General features: G+C 49.8%; 1 long non-coding RNA gene and 1 other non-coding gene across 2 annotated transcripts in view; one reads left to right on the top strand and one right to left on the bottom strand.

Annotated features, from left to right (window-relative positions):
- LOC127054335 (uncharacterized) overlaps positions 1–21,019 on the bottom strand; it is a 67,967-nt gene that overhangs the window by 25,092 nt on the left and 21,856 nt on the right. The window contains exon 2 of the long non-coding RNA XR_007775228.1: positions 1,775–1,808. This is a non-coding gene — a long non-coding RNA (uncharacterized LOC127054335). The remainder of the gene's footprint in view (positions 1–1,774; positions 1,809–21,019) is intronic.
- TRNAC-GCA (transfer RNA cysteine (anticodon GCA)) lies at positions 16,684–16,755 on the top strand. The gene has a single exon. It is a non-coding gene; the product is annotated as a tRNA-Cys (tRNA).

Below are 21,019 nucleotides of genomic sequence, written 5' to 3'. Positions count from 1 at the left end.
GCTCCGCCAGCCGACCTGTGATCTGTTCCAGCTATCTCTAAAAATTGCTCAGCTCATCTCATCCATGGGCCACTCCCACCATCCACAACCGATTTTCTTCTCCATCCGCTGTTCTTGCTCTGCATATAGTTTCGACTCCCCGCCACCAGCTAATACAGCTATTTACAATTCAACCCACGGAATTCTACAACTTCAATTCTTAGAGACTTCAAAAATCAGCTCCTGCTATTCACTGCTAAAAAAGAAGAAAATGGTATTGGTGTTTCTGTTCATTGAAGGGCCCCACTCCCTTTGTCTAGTGAGTGCCACTCAATTGATGGTGGACTCTCTGTCTCAAAGCAGTTTCACAGTTGCTCATCCACACAATCGGGTGACACCACTCCACATCTCACAAGCCCCAACAGCACCCTCAAATAACTGGGATACCACTAGCTGCCAAAGCAACCATCCCAGGCTGCCGTGGCCTGTGTCACGGCGGGTGGGTGTGCCTTGCCCAAACACGATCAGTCCTGAATTTCGTTTCACACGTGCCATAATTCACCACCAGATGTCAGGTAAGTTCATCCTGCTTCTGCTTACATAGGTATACTGTGCCCTCCCACAACCCCCTAACCATCCGGGACTCCCATCTAAGCCCTGGATAAAGGTATCTGTGCCCTGAAAGCTCTAAGCCTCCCAGGGACCCAAAAGCCCCAGATGTAGGCATCTGTATGCCCCCACACACCCCCTCAGAACCCACAGGACCCCTCCAGCCTGTAGGTTAGGTAGCTGTGACCCCAGAGCCCCACAAAGACCCTTGGTTACCCCTACCGCATGGATTTTTGTATCTGTGACCCCCACAAACCTCCTAATACCCAGGGCAGACCCTACAATTGGGACATAGATATCTGTTACCCCCCCAACACACCTATCCCCCCAGGACCCCTCCAGCCTACATATGGATCTCTGACCCCAACGAATCCCTAAACCAGCACGGGAACCCTTCAAGCATGGACATAGGTATCTGTGCCCCCACAACTCTCCTAAACCGCCAAAACCCCCCCCGCCTAATGCATTATCTTTCCCCCTCCCCCCCACAACCCCCCTAGTCCATGATGGGACCTCTCCAGCCTCGACATAGCTATCTGAGCTCCCTACAACCACCCTAATCCCTCCGGAACCCCTCTAGCCTAGACGCAGGTATCTGTGCCCAAGACGAACTCCCTAAGGCCCCCAGGACCCCTCCTGCCTAGATGAAGGTATCTGTGCCCCACAACCCCATAAGATCCCCCCTCAGGATCCCTATTGCCTGGACGTAGGTATCTGTGCACCCTCATGAACCCAGTGATCCTCCCAGCGACACCTACAGCATGCACATAGGTATCTGTACCCCAAAATGCCCCCAAAGCAACCCTGGGACCCTACAGCCTCGAAATAGGTATCTGTGCCCCCCACAACTCCCTAATACTGCCAGAACCCCTCCAGCCTGGAAGTAGATATTTGTGACCTCCAAGAACCCCCTAAGCCCTCCAAAGATCTTCTGCAGCCTGGACATAGGTATCTCTGCCCCCACAAGCCCCCTAAGACCCATAGAGCCCCCACCAACCTGGTTGTAGGTGTGTGTATGCCACACAAACCCCCTAAGCTCCCCAGGGCCCCCTCCAACCAGGATGTAGGTATCTGCATAAACCACAACCCCTTAAGTCCCCCAGGGACCCTCCAGACCATACATAGGTTTCTGGCCCCTCATCAACTCCCTAAACCCCCAGGGACCACTACAGCCTGGACTATGTACCTGTGCTCACCACAACCCTAAGCCGTCCAGGGACCTCTCCAGCCCAGACATAGATATTTGTGTCCCCCATGAAGTCCCTAATCCCCACCGGAATGCCTCCAGAATGGATGTAGCTATCTGTGCCCCCCCACGACCCTTAAGCCCCCAGGGATCTCTACAGCCTCTACATAGGTGTTATGTTCTGTGCATTACCCTGCGTGGCCACACGGTGTTACTTTTCCTGTATGAGAGAAATGCTCTGTGCATTACTCTGGGTGGCCACACGGAGTCACTGTTGCTCCTGAGGGAAATGTCTGGGCATTACCCTGCGTGGCCATATGGTGTCACTGTTGCTCCTGCGGAAATACACTGGCATTACTGTGATGGAGTAGGGACTTTCTGTGTGGGGGATGGGAGAGCAGTGGGTGATTTTAGGACCGGACACGTGCTCAGCCTGTAACCTGAGCTAGGCACGGGGGAGGGTCAGCACCTTTGCCCGGGAAGCTGGACACAGGAAGGGACCGGCTGGAGGGAGCTGGGTTAGTTCAGTTTCGATTTTTGGTCTGGTGGTGGAATTCAGGGGATCCCAAACTAGGAACTAAGTTTCCTGAACCCCCAGAAGACTCGATTGCTGGGTCCAGCTTGTGCCTCCAAGCTCTGCTGTATTCTTCACTCCTGCTGTCCATTAAACCTTCTGTTTTACTGGCTGGCTGAGAGTCACTGTGAATCCCAGGAAGTGGGGTACAGGACCGGACTCTCCCACACACTGTGACAGACTCAAAGCCCTTCGGGACCCTGCAGCCTGGTCATATTTATCTGTGCCTACCACCAAACACTTAAGACCCCCGGAGACCCCTCCAGCCTGAACTTAGGTATCTGTGCCCCCCACAACCCCCCTAAGTCCCTCAGGGATCTAAACAGCCAGGACATTGGTATCTGTACCCCATATAGACTCCAGAAGCGCCCCAGGACACTCAGTTTGCATATAGGTATATGTGCCCCTCAGAAAACCCACTATCCCCCAGGAACCCCTACAGCCTGGACGTAGGTATTTCTACCCCACAACTCCCCTAACCCCCCAGGACATCTACAATCTGGACGTAGATCTCTGTGCCCATCATGAAACCTCTAACCCCCCCGGGACCGATACAGCCTAGACATACGTATCTGTGCCCATCCGAACCCCTAAGACCCATGGTACCCCTACAGTCTGGACATAGGTATCTTGGGCCCCCACAAATCTCCTAAGACTCCTAGGATGCCTCCAGCATAGATGTAGGTATCTATGGCCCCAGTAACCCCCAAAGCCCCCGGTACCACTACAGCCTTGATGTAGGAATATGTGCCCCCCATGAACCCCCTAAGACCCCTAGAACCTGGAGATTGGTATCTGTGTCCCCCCAAAACTCTCTAAGCCCTCCGGGACCCGTACAGCCTGGACGTAGGTATCTGTGCAACCAAGGCCGCTAAGATTCCCCCATCCCTACAGCCTGGATGTAGGTGTGAAGGTGCTGCCCATGGGAGCCAGCTGAGGTCACTCAATCAGGGTGAACTGCAAACAAAACAGGGCAGACAAATCCCAAACGCTGCTGGTTATTTCAATACTTAGATTTACAAAGCCAGCACAAAACAGCTTTTGTAGTACCTCACTGGTTACTTAGAAGTTTAAACCACGCAGTTCCCTTAAAGTACCCAGCCTCAGGCCTCCGTCCAGACACGCCTGTCAGATATGATGGAGTACAGCAGTTGGCAGGAGAGCACTCGATGGGTGTCACTGTTGCTCCGTGAGGGAAATGCTCTGGGCATTACTGTGATGGAGTAGGGACTGTCTGTGTGGGGTATGGGACAGCAGCGGGTGACTTTAGGTGAGGGACAGGACATAAGCCTGTAAATCGAGCTAGGCAGGGGGAGGAGGTCAGCACCTTTGCCTGGGAAGCTGGACAAAGGAAGGGGCCGGCTGGAGGAGGTTGAGTTAGTTTAGTTTCGGTTTGGGGGCTTGGTAGTTGGAATTCAGGTAATCCCAAACTGGGAACTAAGCTTCCTGAACCCCCAGAAGACTCAACTGAGGGGTCCTGGTAGTGCCCAAAAGCTCTGCTGAATCCTTTGTTCCTGTTGGCGAAAAACCTTCTGTTTTACTGGCTGGCTGAGTCACTCTGTGTCCCCAGGAACAGGGGTGCAGGGCGGATTCCACCACACTCTATGACACCCCCTAAGCCCTCCGGGACCACTGCAGACTGGACGTAGGTATCTGTGCCCCCACCAAATCCCTGACCCCCCCCAGGGAGCCCTTCAGCCTGGACATAGGTGGAACCCTTCTGCCAGGCTGAATTGATAGCAGCAAGGACTGGGTTCAATACATACGGGTCCTTTCCCTATAACGGAATGCAAACCAGCTCGAGCCCCCACCCAGTGACATGGGAAAATTTTACATACCCACCCTAGGTGCCTCAAAGAGGCAATACTTCCCATCTCTCAAGCACAGAGTCTGGGTGTAGCAGAAAACTTTTAATAATGTGAGATAAACAACATAGCATTAAATTGGGAAAACACCTCAACTAGGCCGTGTCTTTTTCCCTGGGCTCTAGAGTCTAGCAATCCCCAAACCACCCCAAGACTCCAAAGTCCAATACCTCAAATGTTTCAAGACTCCAGCAATCCCAAAATCACCCACAGTCCCACAACCCCAGAGTTCAGAGTCTATCTGCAGGGTTTTTCCCCTGCCAGCCTGGGTAGAAAGGAGCACCTTACATAGTCCACTGCCAACTGCCCTGCTTTTCCATAGGATTCTTTTTCTATCTTTCCCACTAATTATACAGCTCAGTCCGCCAGCTGATTTGCTCCAGTTGTCTCAAAAAGCTGCTCTACTTGCCTCACTCCATGGACCACTCCCAACATATCCCAAACTGCTTTTTCTTTTCAGCTCCGCTGCAATAAGGTTTCAGACTCCCCCACTAGTTTAACACAGCTTTTTAGTGTTTTCAGCTCAAAAACCTGAACATCACCCTACGTAGAGGCTGTAGAGATCCCTGGGGGACTTAGGGGTCATGGGAGGTACAGATAGCAACGTCCATGCTGGAGGCATTCCGTAGGTGTGATGCTCTGTGCATTACCCTGCATGGCCACACGGTGCCACTGTTGCTCCATGAAGGAAATGCTCTGTGCATTACCCTGCATAGCCACAGGGTCATTTTCCCTGGGCTCTTGAGTCCCATTATCCCCAAATCACCCCAAGACTCCAAAGTCCGATACCTCAAATGTTTCAAGAGTCCAGCAACCCCAAAATCACCCACAGTCTAGCAGCCCCAGAGTTCAAGAGTCTGTCTGAAGGACTTTCCCCCGCCAGCGTGAGTAAAAAGGGGAATCTTACATGGTCCACTGCTGACTGCTCTGCCTCTCCCTGGGATTCTACTTCCGCCTTTCCCACCAGCTGCTTTGCTTTGCCAACCAACCTGTGATCTGCTCCAGCTGTCCCCAAAAACTGCTCAGCTCATCTCACTCTATGGGCCACTCCAACCATCCCACAAACTGCTCCTCTCCATCAGCTGCTCTGCCCTACAACATAGCTTCAGACTCCCCAGCTTTTCAGTGATTTCAGTTGAAAAAACATGAACTTCAATTCTTAAGAGAATAAAAACGCAGCTCTGCTATTCAACTGTTATAAGAAAAGAAGGTGCTATTGGTGTTTCTGGCTTACTCAAGGAACAGACTCCCTTGTCTAGCGAGTGCCACTCCATTGATGGTGAGAATCACTGTCTCAAAGCAGTTTCACAGTTCCTCATCCATACAATCAGGGTGACAACACTCCACATCTCATGCCCCAGCAACAAATAAACTGGGGATACCACAGCTGCCAAAGCAACCATCCCAGGCTGCCGTGGCCATGTCAGGCGGAGTGGTGCGCCTATGCAAACATGATCAGCCCTTGAAATTCTTTTCCACACTCTCCATAATTCACCACCAGATGTCAAGGTCGAGTTCATCCTGCTTCTGCCTGCATAGGTTGTACCCCCCATAACCTCCTAATCCCACTGGGACCCATCTAGGCTGGATAAAGGTATCTATGCTCCCCACAAACCTTTAATCCCCCCAGGGAACCCACAAGTCCAGATGTAGGCATCTGTATGCCCCACACACCCCCTAAGACCTAGAGGACCCCTCCAGCCTGTAGGTAGGTATCTGTGACCCCCAGAGCCCTACAAAACCCTCGAGACCACTACAGCATGGATGTTTGTATCTGTGACCCCCACAAACCGCCTAAGCTACCCAGGGCCACCTACAATCGGGACGTAGGTATCTGTTCCCCCCCAACACAGCTAATCCCCCCCGGGACACCTCCAGACTAGACGTAGATATCTCTGACCCCACTAAGCCCCTAAGCCACGACGGTGCCCCTCCAGCACAGACATATGTATCTGTGCACCCACATCCCTCCTAAGACCCCCAAAACCTCTGCAGCCTAGACGCAGGTATCTGTGCCCCCCACAGACCCCCTAGGCCACGATGGGAACCCTCCAGCCTCGACATAGTTATCTGAGATCCCCACAAACCCCCCTAAGCCCCCCGGAATACCTCCAGCCTAGACACAGGTATTTGTGCCCAACACGAACCCCCTAAGGTCCCCAGGATCCCTCTTGCCTGAATGAACGTATCTGTGCCCCTCACAAACCCTTAAGCCCCACCAGGATCCCTATAGCCTAGACGTAGGTATCTGTGCACCCTCACGAACACACTGATCCTCCTAGGGACCCCTACAGCATGGACGTAGGTATCTGTACCCCAAAATGCTCCAAAGCAACCTCGTGACCCCTACAGCCTCGAAATAGGTATCTGTGCCCCCCAACAACTCTCTAATACCCCCAGAATCCCTCCAGGCTGGACGTAGATATTTGTGACCTCCAGGAACCCCCTAATCCCTCCCCAAGACTTCTCCAGCCTGGACATAGGTATCTCTGCCCCCCAGAAGCCCCCTAAGACCCTTAGGTCCCCCACCAGCCTGGTTGTAGCTATGTCTATGCCACACAACCCCCCTAAGCTCCCCAGGACCCCCTCGAACTGGTACGTAGGTATCTGCACAACCACAACCTCTTAAGTCCCCCAGGGACCCCTCCAGACCATACATAGGTTTTTGTGCCCCTCACCAACTCCCTAAACCCCCAGGGACCACTACAGCCTGGACGTATGTATCTGTGCTCACTACAACCCCCTAAGCCATCCAGGGACCTCTCCACCCAGGATACAGATATTTGTGTCCCCCATAAAGCCCCTAATCCCCACTGGAATGCCTCCAGCCTAGACGTAGCTATCTGTGCCCCCCACGACCCCTAAGCCCCCGAGGGATCTCTACAGCCTCTACGTAGGTGTGATGCTCTGTGCATCACCATGCGTGGCCACACGGTGTCACTTATCAGAGGGTTAGCCATGTTAGTCTGGATCTGTAAAACCAGCAAAGAGTTCTGTGGCACCTTATAGACTAACAGACGTTTTGCAGCATGAGCTTTCATGGGTGAATACCCACTTCATCAGATGCATGTAGTGGAAATTTCCAGGGGCAGGAGGAGAAACTGGTTTTGTAATTGGCAAGCCATTCACAGTCTTTGTTTAATCCTGAGCTGATGGTGTCAAATTTGCAGATGAACTGAAGCTCAGCAGTTTTTCTTTGAAGTCTGGTCCTGAACTTTTTTTGCTGCAGGATGGCCACCTTAAGGTCTGCTATAGTGTGGCCAGGGAGGTTGAAGTGTTCTCCTACAGGTTTTTTTATATTGCCATTCCTACTATCTGATTTGTGTCCGTTTATCCTTTTCCATAGTGACTGTCCAGTTTGGCCGATGTACATAGCAGAGGGGCATTACATTTGTGGACATGCAGGTGAATGAACCGGTGATGGTGTGGCTGATCTGGTTAGGTCCTGTGATGGTGTCGCTTGTGTAGATATGTGGGCAGAGTTGGCACCGAGGTTTGTTGCATGCATTGGTTCCTGAGCTAGAGTTACTATGGTGCGGTGTGCAGTTACTGGTGAGAATGTTTCAGGTTGGTAGGTTGCCTGTGAGCGAGGACTGGCCTGCCATCCAAGGCCTGTGAAAGTATGGGATCATTGTCCAGGATGGGTTGTAGATCCCTGATGATGGAGAGGTTTTAGCTGGGGACTGTATGTGATGGCCAGTGGAGTCCTGCTGGTTTCTTTCTTGGGTTTGTCTTGCAGTAGGAGGCTGCTGGGTACAGCAGAAAAACTGCTGAGCTTCAGTTCATCAGCCTCATCTTCCCTGATTGAACTGCCTCATTATCTCTAGCTTGCCTGCATATACATACCTGCCCCTGGAACTTTCCACTACATGCATCTGACGAAGTGGGTATTCACCCATGAAAGCTCATGCTCCAAAAAGTCTGTTAGTCTATAAGGTGCCACAGGATTCTTTGTTGCTTTTACAGATCCAGACTAACACGGCTACCCCTCTGATACTAGACTAGAGAAGGAGGGTAGACTGCCTCCATTCCAGGCTAAACCCCGGGGATTATTTTGTCCCATAACCGTGGGTTCACCCTAGCTAAAGATCCAGCAGATGAGGAGGCTTTCTGTCTCTAGGTGGATTACGGCGAACTTCTGGTGTTGTTGCACCGAAAATTACCATGGGCTTAGGGTCTGCAGCATGAACAGGTGAGGAGGTGGTATCAGCTCATGCTGGGCAAAGGGGTATCTCAGCCGCCGGAAGTAAGGGAGTAGAACAGTCAGGAAACAGGTGATTCGTGAATCAGTGTCTGACCAGAAGAGGTGAAGTCAGTACCACTCAACTGCAGATATGTCTGAGGACTGGCATGATCTGGCAACAGCTGATCTACTGTCGCCACCAGGTAGGATTCTCTACAGTCCGGACTGTGTAGGAACCAGTCTGTTTGAGTGATGATCGTGGCAGGGACCCATTTAGCTCCAGAAGTATTAATTCCGAGCCAAAACTGGCTGTCCCGGCTAAAGGTTCGGTCTTTTGCTCTGGGTGCACGTCTGATGACTTGATGTTGCTGCGGATGTTGCACAATTTGTTGGGGTTCGGAAGGTTTCAGCAGATCACAGCTAGTGCGCAGCTGTCTCCCATCATTAGAAAGGCCCGGGGGTGCCTGGGTGGTAGCATGAGGTGTGTTTCTGTAGGAAAGTAAGAAGGTATAAAGACGCTTTTGAATGGAGTGTTGTCCCCTTGCTGATTTCAAAGCGTGTTTCATTGTCTGCACAAAATCTTTCAGCTAATCCTTTGGTGGAGGGATGATATGGTGCTGACGTGACATGGTGTATCCCATTGCCTTCATAAAATTTTGAAACTCCTGAGAGACGAACTGCAGTCCGTTGTCGCTCACAAGTTGTTCTGGGAGACTGAAACGACTAAAGAGTCCCTGTAGTTTTTGACAGTACTCTCTGCAGTAGTGGACTGCATTATAGAGGCTTCTGGACATTTAGAATGGGCATCTAATGCCACCAAGAACATGTTTCCTTCAAGGGGGCCAGCAAAGTCAATGTGAATACGTTGCCACGGGTTTTCAGGCCAGTGTCATGGGTGTAGGGGTGCCCACTGGGGTGCATTCCTCATACCTGACATGACATTACAAGCTTTTGCTTTCTCTTCAATAGCACTGTCCAATCCAGGCCACCAAAAATAGCTTTGTGCAATTTCCTTCATGTGCACTATTCCACAGTGACTGGAATGTAGCTGTTCTAACATCTGTGATCTCAGTGGTGGTGGAATAATGACATGTCTCCCCCACAACAAACAAACCGGACTGGACAGATAACTCCATCCTCCTGGACATGTAGGTAACAAGGTCTGGTGAGACGGAAATGTTTGTCGAGATTTTCCATGCATCACCAGGGTCCATAAACTTGGGACAATACTGGGCCAACGCAAGTTGCCTTCTTTATCTGAGTAGAAGTGATGGGTGTATTCTCTACCTGATCAAAGTAGAGATTTCCTTTTGGGCACTATCTTGATGTTTGATCGGCAAAGGCAACCTTTGAGAGGCCATCTGCATTGCCGTGCAGAGTGGATTTCCGATATTTAATTTTATAAGTGTGTGTCTGAAAGTGACAATGACGAACGTTGCATACAACTAGCAACTAATGGGGGAATGCCTGTGTAGGGTCCAAAAATGACATCAGAGGTCGATAGTCTGTGAGAATAGTAAACTTTCGCCCAAGCAGGTACTGATGAAACTTCCGAATTCCAGAAACAACTCCTAATGCCTCACGTTCGATTTGGAGTAGTTAGTTTTTGCTTTGCTTAGAGTGCATGAAGCAAAGCAATAGGTCTCTCTTCTCCAGAAGGCATAATGAGTGACACGACTGCTCCCACTCCATAGGGGAGGCATCGCAGGCAATTGTAGGGGTAAGGATGGATCAAAGTGCGTTAGAACTTCAGAATTTAGCAGTGCATCCTTAGCTTTGCTAAATGCAACATCACAGGCTTCAGTCCACTTCCAGGCCTTGTTCTGCCCCAGGAGCTCATGAATGGTTTTAGCAGTGTGGCTAACTTTGAGATGAACTTTCCATAATAGTTCAGTAGTCCTAGAAACGAGTGCAGCTGGCTTACATTTCAAGGTGGGGGAGCCTCTACCATAGCTTAACTTTTGCAGGGGCCTTATGAAGACCTGCAGAATCAATGATGCGTCCCAAATATTCAACAGAGAGCTTGAAGAATTCACACTTGTCTTTGCGATCTCGTAGGCCATACTCTTCCAGTCTTTGTAGGGTAGCCTCTAAATTCTTTAAGTGATCCTCTTCATTCCTTCCAGTGACCAGGATATCATCCAGATAGCACTGAACTCCTGACAAGCCACACAAGATCTGGTCCATAGCCCTCTGGAACAGGGCGGGAGAAGACATTATTTCGAAGGGTAGGTGACAGTATTGATAAAGCCCCTTATGAGTCACAATAGTCAACGGACCTTAGGACTTTTAATCGACGTGCGTCTGTAAATATTGCTTGACTCAGATCAATCTTACTGAACTTTTGTCCCCCAGCCAGGCCTGCGAAGAGGTCATCTATGCAGGGAAGAGGGTATTGCTCTGCACACAACACTGGGTTGACAGTGATTTTAAATCACCGCAAATCCAGAGAGAGCCATCTTTCTTCACTATTGGAATGATAGGAGTGGCCCATGAGCTAGTGGTAACTGGTGTTAGGACTCCATTGGTGACCAGGCACTCCAGGTCTCTTTCAACTTTTCGCCTGATGGCATATGGCACAGTACGGGCTTTCAGATATTTGGTGGACTATCAGGTTCAATGTTCAATGTCACAGTGATTCCCTTCATACTTCCCAAATCCTCTCCAAAAACAGCAGCATGTTTCCTTAATATAGGGGTTAGACTGGTTTCTTCTTTAGTCATCCAGTGCACTTCTGCCCAGACCAGCTGAATCTGCCCAAACCAAGACCTACCCATTAAGGCTGGGTAGTTACCTCTCACCACAAACAGTGGCAATTTAGCAGCCTGTCCATTGAGCTCCACCTTAACATCAATAGTGCCTAACAATGGGCGCAAGCTTCCCCTGTATACGTCTTCAGAACAGTTTTTGTTGCCTTAAGCAGAAAGAGGCTGTAGCTTTTCTTTATACACAGTTTTCAGAGACCAGCGAGACAGCTGCACCGGTGTCCAGTTCCATGCATATAGGTTTGCCATCCAATAACGGGGTTATCCCGAATTCATGTGAGCCCACTGCCAAAGACAAAACATGCAGTGGCACTTCCGCTTGCGATGAGGTGCCACCTTGATCATCCTGGGTCTGCTCTAGGGTATGCAGGTTCCTCTTTTTGTGGGCCAGACCACAGGCCTCTTGTTCTTTTGTTTACAGGCACACTCAATGTGTCCCTTTTTGCCACAGTGTAGACACACCAGGTCCTTACACCAGCATTCTGATGCCTGGTGACCTGGTTTACCACAGCGGTAACATTCCTGACTCTGCACAGTTTTGTGGGTAGGTTCTTGTGACACTTTTTGCAGCCTAGGGATGCACCGATGTATTGCGCCTCCCTTGTAGCCAGTTCCATGGATACAGCAATATCAACAGCCTTCTTAATGTAAGCTGAGCCTCTTCCGTATAGCTTCTCTGTAGAGGCCACACACTAACCTGTCATGCAGAACATCATTTAACATCTCTTTAAATTCACAGTGTTCTGCTAGCTTTTTAAAATTGCTACAAATTGTACAACTGTTTCATCTTCTTTTTGGTCTCTTTTGTGAAACCGATATCTTTCAGCAACTACCAGTGGTTTTGGGGAAAAATGGACCCCAGGATTTCCACCATGTCACTGCAAGATTTAGTCTCAGGCTTACCGGGTATAGTAAGCTGCGTAACAGGGAGTAGGTTTTAGCTCCTACAACACTTAAGAATATGGGCACCTTCTTCTCTTCTGGAATGTCATTTGCAATAACAAAAAGCTCAAAACACTCAGTATACGCAGGACCACTGCTCTATATTCTCATCAAAAGGTTCCAGTGGCCTGGTCAGAGTAGCCATGATTTTTTGTTTCACTTTCTGTACCTTGACTTCTACTTCCTTGTGTTGCTGGAGCAGCACCGGAAATCCCATCCTCGTAGCCACTTGTTATATCCTTGGGGGCAGGCTGGTTTAAGAAGAAATCAGTTGAGGCCAGACAGCAGACAGCTAACAAAAAGTACCATTTATTTACAGACACAGAGCTCGCCCAATTGCCGAAGCTGGCTGGGCTAACCCCTAATAATCTAACTCAGTTGCATGGAACAAAAACCATGACAACCAAATACACAAGAGTGGGCACCCTGCTGTGTGGGTGGGATGACGGTAACCCAGACTCAGGGCTGGAACAGGCCCCAGATTGAGGGGGTGGCTGCATGGTTACAGCGCTCTGATGTCTCAGACAATGTGTCTCTCCCAAAAACCTCAGATCTGCATCCCCAGAAGGCTCCTGTGCTGCCTCCGCTCCTTTCACCTTCTACAGCAAGGAGCAGCAGCAAGGGGCAGGGATGAGCCATAGGCACCAGGGGGGGGCAGAGGCTTCAGGAGCCCAGGAGTGTTTGCCTGTCTGGGCATTTTTGGCTGAAACCTCAGGGACACATTGTCAGGCAGAATCCAGGCATCTGTATGAAAGGAGCATAAGGATGTAAGAGCAGTCAGACTGGGTCAGACTGGGTCAATCTCGCCTAGTGTCCTGTCTTCCCATAGCGGCCAAAGCCAGGTTGCCCCAGAGAGAATGAACAGAACAGGTAATCATCAAGTGATCTATCCCCTGTCACCCGCTCCCAGCAAACAGAGACTAGGGACACCTTCCCTGCCCATTCCTGGCTCAGAGCATGTCCTCCATGAATCGATTTAGCTCTTTTTCTGAGCCCTGTTATAGTCTTGACCTTCACAACATCCTCTGGCAAGGAGTTCCGCAGGTTGACTGTGCGTTGTGTGAAAAAATACTTCCTTTTGTTTGTTTTAAACGTGCTGCCTATTAATTTCATTTGGTGACCCCAAGTTCTTGTGTTATGAGAAGGAATAAGTAACACTTACTTATTTACTTTCTCCATACGAGCCATGATTTTATAGACCTCTATCATATCCTCCCTTAGTCATCTTTTCTCCAAGCTGAAAAGTCCCAGGCTTATTATTCTCTCCTCAGATGGTAGACACTCGATACCCCTTTCTGAACCTTTTCCAATACCAATACATCTTTTCTGAGATGAGGTGACCGTATCTGCATGCAGCATTCAAGATGTGGGGCGTACCATGGATTTATACAGCGGCAATAAGATTTTCTCTCTTATTTTCTATCTCTTTCCTAATGACTCCCAACATTCTGTTCCCTTTTGCCGGCCGCTGCCATTGAGTGGATGTTTGCAGAGAACTATCCATAGTGACTCCAAGATCTCTCACTTGAGTGGCAACAGCTATTTGACATCCCATCGTTTTATATGTAGAGTTGGGATTATGTTTGCCAATGTGCATCACTTTGCATTTATCAGCATTGAATTTCATCTGCCATTTTGTGCCCTTTCACCCAGTTTCGTGAAATCTCTTTTTAGCTCCTCACAGGCTACTTAACTATCCTCAGTAGTTTTGGATCATCTGCAAATGTTGTCACCTCGCTGTTTAGCAGATCATTTATCAATATGTTGACTAGCCCTGGTCCCAGTACAGACACCACTAGTTACCTATTTGCATCCTGAGAACTGACCATTTATTCCTACCCTTTGTTTCCTAGCTTTTAACCAATTATTGATCCATGTGAGGACCTTCCAGAGGTGAAAGTAAGTCAGTCCAGTCCAGTATGGGATACCGGCAAGGGCGGGTACTCTGTGCCAGCTCGGCCCAACTTCCCCAGGCTGGTGATTTAAAGGGCCCAGGGCTTCCTGCAGTGGCTGGAGCCCCGGGTCCTTTAAATCGTCTCCAAAGACCCCCTTGCCGTAGCCCCTGGGAGCAAATCACTGCCGTGGATGCTGCTCTCTCCTGCGCTACGAAAAAAGAGCAGGGGCGGTGGGAGCTTCCTTACAGTGGGGGGGCGGCACTGTTGTCTGAACTGTGGGCACTCCCATGACACCCCTTCCTCAAGGACATACACTCACACAACCCCTCCCTCCTAAGCCACACCCACAGAACGCCTCTTCCCCCCCAAGACTCCACCCTTCCCCCCCACTCCATCACTGGTCCTAACAGCTCATAAACAGTGGTGGAGCCACAGCCCTCTCACCCCCTCTTCCAGTACCCCTGACACAGAACTAAGCAGGCAGCAGTGTGTGTGTGTGTGTGTGTGTGTGTGTGTGTGTGTGTGTGTGTGTGTGTGTGTGTGTGTGTGTGTGTGGGTGTGACAGAGGCTGCTGTGCTGACCTGAGCCAGTGAGGGAAGCAGGGGCTGATGTTGGGGCTGTCTCCCTCCCCCTGCCTCAGGACTGGTTGCTTGCAGCAGATGTCTGGACTTAGAGACAGTGTGCCCACACACTCACTCTCCCCACACACACACACATACTCTGTACCCCACCAGGCACATTGCAGTTGAAAAGCAGCTGGCAATCTAGGAGGATTCCCATGGAACAATGGGGTAGACAAACCTGCATCATGTGATGCTGTACCAGCCATGAGGTCTTGCAAACCCTTCCCAAAACACCTGCAGCCAGTTTCACAGCTACCCACAATGCACTGTTCTCTGTGGCCATCCAAGATTCTAGCCCTGGATGTGCTCTGGTGACACAAGGGCATAGTGTGGATATGCAACAGCTGTTTAATTAAAACACTTTAAAGCCACATTACCCAATAGTGTAGCCACAGCTTGAGAGTGAGACAAAACCCAGCTCCCTTGAAACTAAAGAACCACAACTTCCCCTGTAGTTGACAGAATGTGAACCTGTGCCTGAAAACACCAATGGATTGCTAGTCCATCGCCTTAGCCACTCGGCCATAACTACTTGCTTGAGATGGGTCTCTCACTACACTCTAGTTCTGTTCTCAATCTGTGATCAATGCCAGTTGTTCCCTCAGACCAGCTTCCACAACACACACACTGCTGTGCCGTTGTGGAAGTGTGTCCATGGCTGAACTGCAAGAATTCCTGCTTATTTCCCTTCTGGCTGGAGCATGAGGAGGGTGTTTTTGTGGTCAATGACGTTCCTGTAGATTGTTGTCCATTTCCTGCCTTGATCATTCAGGACAGTTCCTTTACCATCATATCCCCAGCACATCAGGGATTGCAATAGCAGACGGTAGGTTTTCTCCTGGGCACTGAGCTTTGCTAGGGGATTGGTGGCTCCTTTCTTCCTCACCGTGGAGTAAACTCAGCTTTTTATTCCATCCTTGATGTTTCAATGAATAACAAGAGATGACCAAGGAAAGAGGTGGACAGGGCGGGTCTTAGGGGAGGGGCAGAGAGGTGTGGGTGGTGGACAGGGCAGGTCAGGGGAGGGGGTAGAGAGGTGTGAGTGCTGAGCGGGGTGGGTCCCAGTGGAGAAGCAGAGAGGCACAAGTGGTGGGCAGGGCTGGTCTTAGGGGAGGGGGCAGAGAGGTTTGGGCAGGGTGAGTCTCAGGGGAAGGTCAGAGAGGTGGGGGCAGCAGACAGGCCTTGGGGTAGCGGGTGGAGAGGCATAAGGAGGCCTTCGGGCAGCAGAGGAGCAAGCGAAAGTTGGAACAGCAGGCCTCAGCGAAAGAGGAAGAGCAGGGTGGGAAGTGGCCAAATGGGAGTGAGGGCAGAGCATAGGTGGGGCCTCAGAGGGAGGAGAATGAGTCAGGGGGTGGAGTGGGCAGGGCCACCCAGAGGATTCAGAGCCTGGGGCAAAACAAAATTGGGTGCCCTTTCCATAAAAAAAGTTGCAATACTCTAGAATACTATGTTCTCATGGGGCCCTGCAGGGCCTGGGGCAAATTGCCCCACGTGCCCCCCCTCTGGGTGGCCCTGTCCTCAGCCTCTCCTTGTAAGTCCCCTTCCCCCTAATCATTTTTGTTGCCCTCCCCTAGACTCTCTCTAACTTGTTTCTCTAGTGGGAGGGCGAAAACTGGACGCAATGCTCCAGATGTGGCCTCACCAATGCCGAATAGAGGGGAATAGTCACTTCCATCCATCTGCTGCCAATACTCCTTCTAATCCAGCCCAGTATGACCAGTTACCCATATTGAATGCAGACCCACCAATATTTGATCAATTGGTTACTGTCCATTCAGGAGGTTCTTTCCTACCTATTCATAAATAATGAAGCTGCTCTAAGCAGAAAGGAGAGAGCTGTCCCGCCTGTGTAGTTAATCCATCTCCCGGAGAGGTGGTAGCTACGTCACTGGGGGAATCTATGTGGGTGGGTGTGCAAGCTGTGATGTCTCCATGCATCTATAAGTTTAATGAAACCCCATTTTTAAAAGCACTGTGGTCTGGGAAGAGAACAGGAGATCTCTGAGGCAGGGCCTGTCTTTCAAAATCTTTAAGATCACTGACTTACTTTCATAGCAGTCATGGGGGTATAGCTCAGTGGTAGAGTGTTTGACTGCAAATCAAGTAGTCCTTGGTTCAGATCCAAATGCCCCCTTACGCACCTCTTCCTTCAACAAAAGTAATTGCATTTTCTGTTATGTTCACGAGTTCCACTGAGTAGGGATCCCTGAAATGAATGCAAACACTCAATATCTTCCTGTGCAAATGCATATAAACCTAGAAAACATGTGCCTCCACTGAAATCAGTTCAAATCCTCTAAAGGATTAAAGAATCCTTATTGAGGTTGCAGGAAAAAACCATCCTGATGTGTAGAAAGAATAGTAAATATGGCAGGCGGCCAGCTTGGCTTAACAGTGAAATCCTTGCTGATCTTAAACGCAAAAGAGAAGCTTACAAAAAGTGGAAGATTGGACAAATGACCAGAGAGGAGTATAAAAATATTGCTCAGGCATGCAGGAGTGAAGTCAGGAAGGCCAAATCACACTCGGAGTTGCAGCTAGCAAGAGATGTTAAGAGTAAGAAGAAGGGTTTCTTCAGGTATGTTAGTAACATGAAGAAAGTCAAGGAAAGTGTGGGCCCCCTTACTGAATGAGGGAGGTAACTTAGTGGACAGAGGATGTGGAAAAAGCTAATGTACTCAATGCTTTTTTTATCTCTGTCTTCACAAACAAGGTCAGCTCCCAGACTGCTGCACTGGGCAGCACAGTGTGAGGAGAAGGTGACCAGCCCTCTGTGGAGAAAGAAGTGGTTCGATACTATTTAGAAAAACTGGAGACCAGCACATGTCCGTGGGGCTGGATGCGCTGCATCCGAGGGTGCTAAAGGAGTTGGCGGATGTGATTGCAGAGCCATTACCCATTATCTATGAAAACTCATGGCAATCGGGGGTAGTCCCAGATGACTGGAAAAAGGCCCATCTTTAAAAAAGGGAAGAAGGAGGATTTGGGGAACTACAGACCAGTCAGTCTCACCTCAATCCCTGGAAAAATCATGGAGCAGATCCTCAAGGAATCACTTCTGAAGCACTTAGAGGAAAGGAAGTGATCAGGAACAGTCAGCATGGATTCACCAAGGGCAAGTCATACCTGACTAACCTAATTGCCTTCTATGAGGAGATAACTGGCTCTGTGGATGAGGGGAAAGCAGTGGATGTGTTATACCTTGACTTTAGCAAAGCTTTTGATGTGGTCTCCCACAGTATTTTGCCAGCAAGTTAAAGTATGGGCTGGATGAATGGATTGTAAGGTGGTTAGAAAGCTGGCTAGATCGTCAGACTCAATGGGCAGTGATCAAAGTCTCCATGTCTAGCTGGCAGCCAGTTTCAAGCGGAGTGCCCCAAGGGTTGGTCCTGGGGCCAGTTTTGTTCAATATCTTCATTAATGATCTGGAGAATGGCGTGGACTGCACCCCTCATCAAGTTTGCAGATGACACTAAACTGGGAGGAGTGGTAGATATGCTGGAGGGTAGGGTTAGGATACAGAGGGACCTAGACAAATTAGAGGACTGGGGCAAAAGAAACCTGATGAGGTTCAACGAGGACAAGTGCAGAATCCTGCACTTAGGACAGAAGAATCCCATTCGCTGTTACAGACTAGGGACCGAATGGTTAGGAAGCGGTTCTGCAGAAAAGGACCCAGAGATTACAGTAGACGAGAAGCTGGCTATGAGTCAACAGTGTGCCCTTTTTGCCAATAAGGCTAATGGCATTTTGGGTTGTATAAGTAGGGGCATTGCCAGCAGATCGATGGATGTGATCATTCCCCTCTGTTCGACATTGGTGAAGCCCCGTCTGGAGTACTGTGTCCAGTTTTGGGCCCAACACTACACGAAGGATGTGGAAACCTTGGAAAGATTCCAGCAGAGGGCAACAAAAATGATTTGAGGTCTGGAGCACATGACTTTTGAGGAGAGGTTGAGGGAACTGGGTTTGTTTAGTCTGCAGAAGAGAAGACTGAGGGGGGATTTGATAGCTGCTTTCAAGTACCTGAAAGGGTTTCCAAAGAGGATGGATCTAGACTGTTCTCTATGGTACCTGATGACAGAACAAGGAGTAATGGTTTCAAGTTGCAACGAGGAAGGTTTAGGTGGAATATTAGGAAAAAACTTTTTCACAAGGAGGGTGGTGAAGCACTGGAATGGGTTACCTAGGGAGGTGGTGGAATCTTCTTCCTTAGAGGTTTTTAAGGTCAGGCTTGACAGAGCCCTGGCTGGTAAGATTTAGTTGGGGATTGGTCCTGCCTTGAGCAGTGGATTGGACTAGAGACCTCCTGAGGTCCCTTCCAACCCTGATATTCTATGATTATATGATTAAATGTTCTGATGGTCTCTTCTGGACATAAAATCGACTAATTTCTGAAAAACTGAGTGTAGCATTGGGAGCAGCGTCTGATGTTTTACTGTCCAGCCAACTTGCTTCCTAGAACGAACGCTCCTTGAGTGTGGTGATTCACAAGGAGTAGCTCAAACCTCCAAAGTGCCTGGCCAGGGGCAGGACATTGGCACAGCAAGGGAGGGGTGTAGCAGTGACATCACAATGGCCTTTTGCAGGACCTCACACTATTGGTCAAAGACTATTGGTGGGGAGGTGGTGACCTCACAGAGAGATTCTGACATCATCCAGGCAGGAGAGTGGCGAGGGGCCAGGGAAACCTCAGAGACCCCTGTGGCTTTGCTTCAGCAAATCTCCTTCTCCAGGTCTGTCTTTGAGGACTGAGAGAGTATTCGGGGTCATGGACGTGAGCGCCAGGAGGAACCTCTTTCGCGTTTTCTCCTTCTCTTGTAGTGATTTTACTAGAAAACAGCCATTCCTTTTTAGAAGGTAAGAACCTCCTGGAGGTTTGAAACCTGTTCAGTCTGATCCATCTGGTGAGAGTTGAATTCTAGGCATGGAAAACACAAGCTTAAGGAGGCAGAATTTTATTCCACAGCTGGGATTTTGTCCCTTAGAATCAGTGGGGACATAAGGGTTTTGTCCTTTTTGTTTCACCTTTTCCTCCATCCATCCTCCCTCCCTCGTTTCTCTTCTTCTCTTGCTTCTTTTCTGTTTTTTCCTAATCCCCTCCCAACACCAGGAGGTATGCTTGTGTGTGTGTGTGTTGCGGGGCAGTGCTCTGTAGCTCCCACTGTGGGAGGTTCACTGAAAAATGTGGGGCTGAAATAGTGCTTGGGCAGTGATCCCCACCAGTGACCTCGGCAATCCTTCGGGCTCTCTGGGCTCATCTTCAGCCTCCCGTCCTCAGTCTCTACCCTGATTGGCTGAGCAGGGGGTTATTGACAGGGAGGAGACTCAGGTCCTTGTTGTTCTCTTTTAAGACCAAGGAAATAAGTCAGAACCAGTTCTATGTTTGGTGAATTTTGCTGCTTCTCTGTATTAATGGTCTCTGAGCAGTTCATGATTCTCTCTAACATTGCACTTCTCCTCAAATACTTGCTGAATAATTACTGTGCACTGTTGTTGGTCTGGAGCTCATCTGAGACCACTTTATTCAGGTCATTCAATGTCTGAAATTCAAGATCCGATGGTTATTTTGAAAATTAGGGCTCTTGTGTCCTATTCCCAACTCTGCCACCGACTGCCTGTGTGACCTAAGACAAGTCAATACTCCTTTCTCAGCCTGAGCTTCTCCCTCTTTCAAGTAGGGATAATAATGATCCGCTCCTACCTACCTCATGGTGCGTGGAGGCAGGGCTGGTTCTAGGTCTTTTGCTGCCCAAAGCAAAAAAAAATTTTGGCTGCCCACACCCCATCCCTGCCCCCCCCACTCCCCTGCTGCCCAAGCCCTGGGTTTTCCCTCCCCACCTGAACCCCCTGACACTCCAGCTCTGGGCCTCCCCCCAACCGCATCCCCCTGCTGTCCCAGCCCTGGGCTCTCCCCCGCCACACACCCCGTGCTGCCCCAGCTCTGGGCTCTCCTCTCCCCCCCTCCAGTGCTCCCCCACCCACACACACTCCTGCCGCCTCAGCCCTGGGCTCTGCCCCCACCACCCGCACCTCCTGCTGCCCCAGCCCAGCCTGACTGGCTGTGTGACCTGAGACAAGTCAATTCTCTTTCTCAGCCTGAGCTTCTCCATCTTTCAAGTAAGGATAGTAATGATCTGCTCCTACCTACCTCACGGTGTGTGGAGGATGGAGATCCATTGGAGAGTGTCACTAGGAATAGTGCATAATATAAGGTGTCCTATCACATTTACTCAGAGCAGATTAACACATAATAGAATAGCTGAAATAGTCTATTTGATTTCTATGTTTTTATTTTGAAATTGTTAAAAGCAGCAACGACGTAGCTCAGACTGCAGCATCTTATCTAATGTTTGAGATCTAAGTGTCTCCTCTTTGTGTGCGAGGAGACAATTTAA

Source organism: Gopherus flavomarginatus, chromosome 6 (assembly GCF_025201925.1).
Source record: "Gopherus flavomarginatus isolate rGopFla2 chromosome 6, rGopFla2.mat.asm, whole genome shotgun sequence".
Classification (NCBI taxonomy): Eukaryota; Metazoa; Chordata; order Testudines; family Testudinidae; genus Gopherus; species Gopherus flavomarginatus.
The sequence above is the reverse complement of the archived record's forward strand: the minus strand, read 5'-3'. Positions and strand labels throughout refer to the sequence as shown.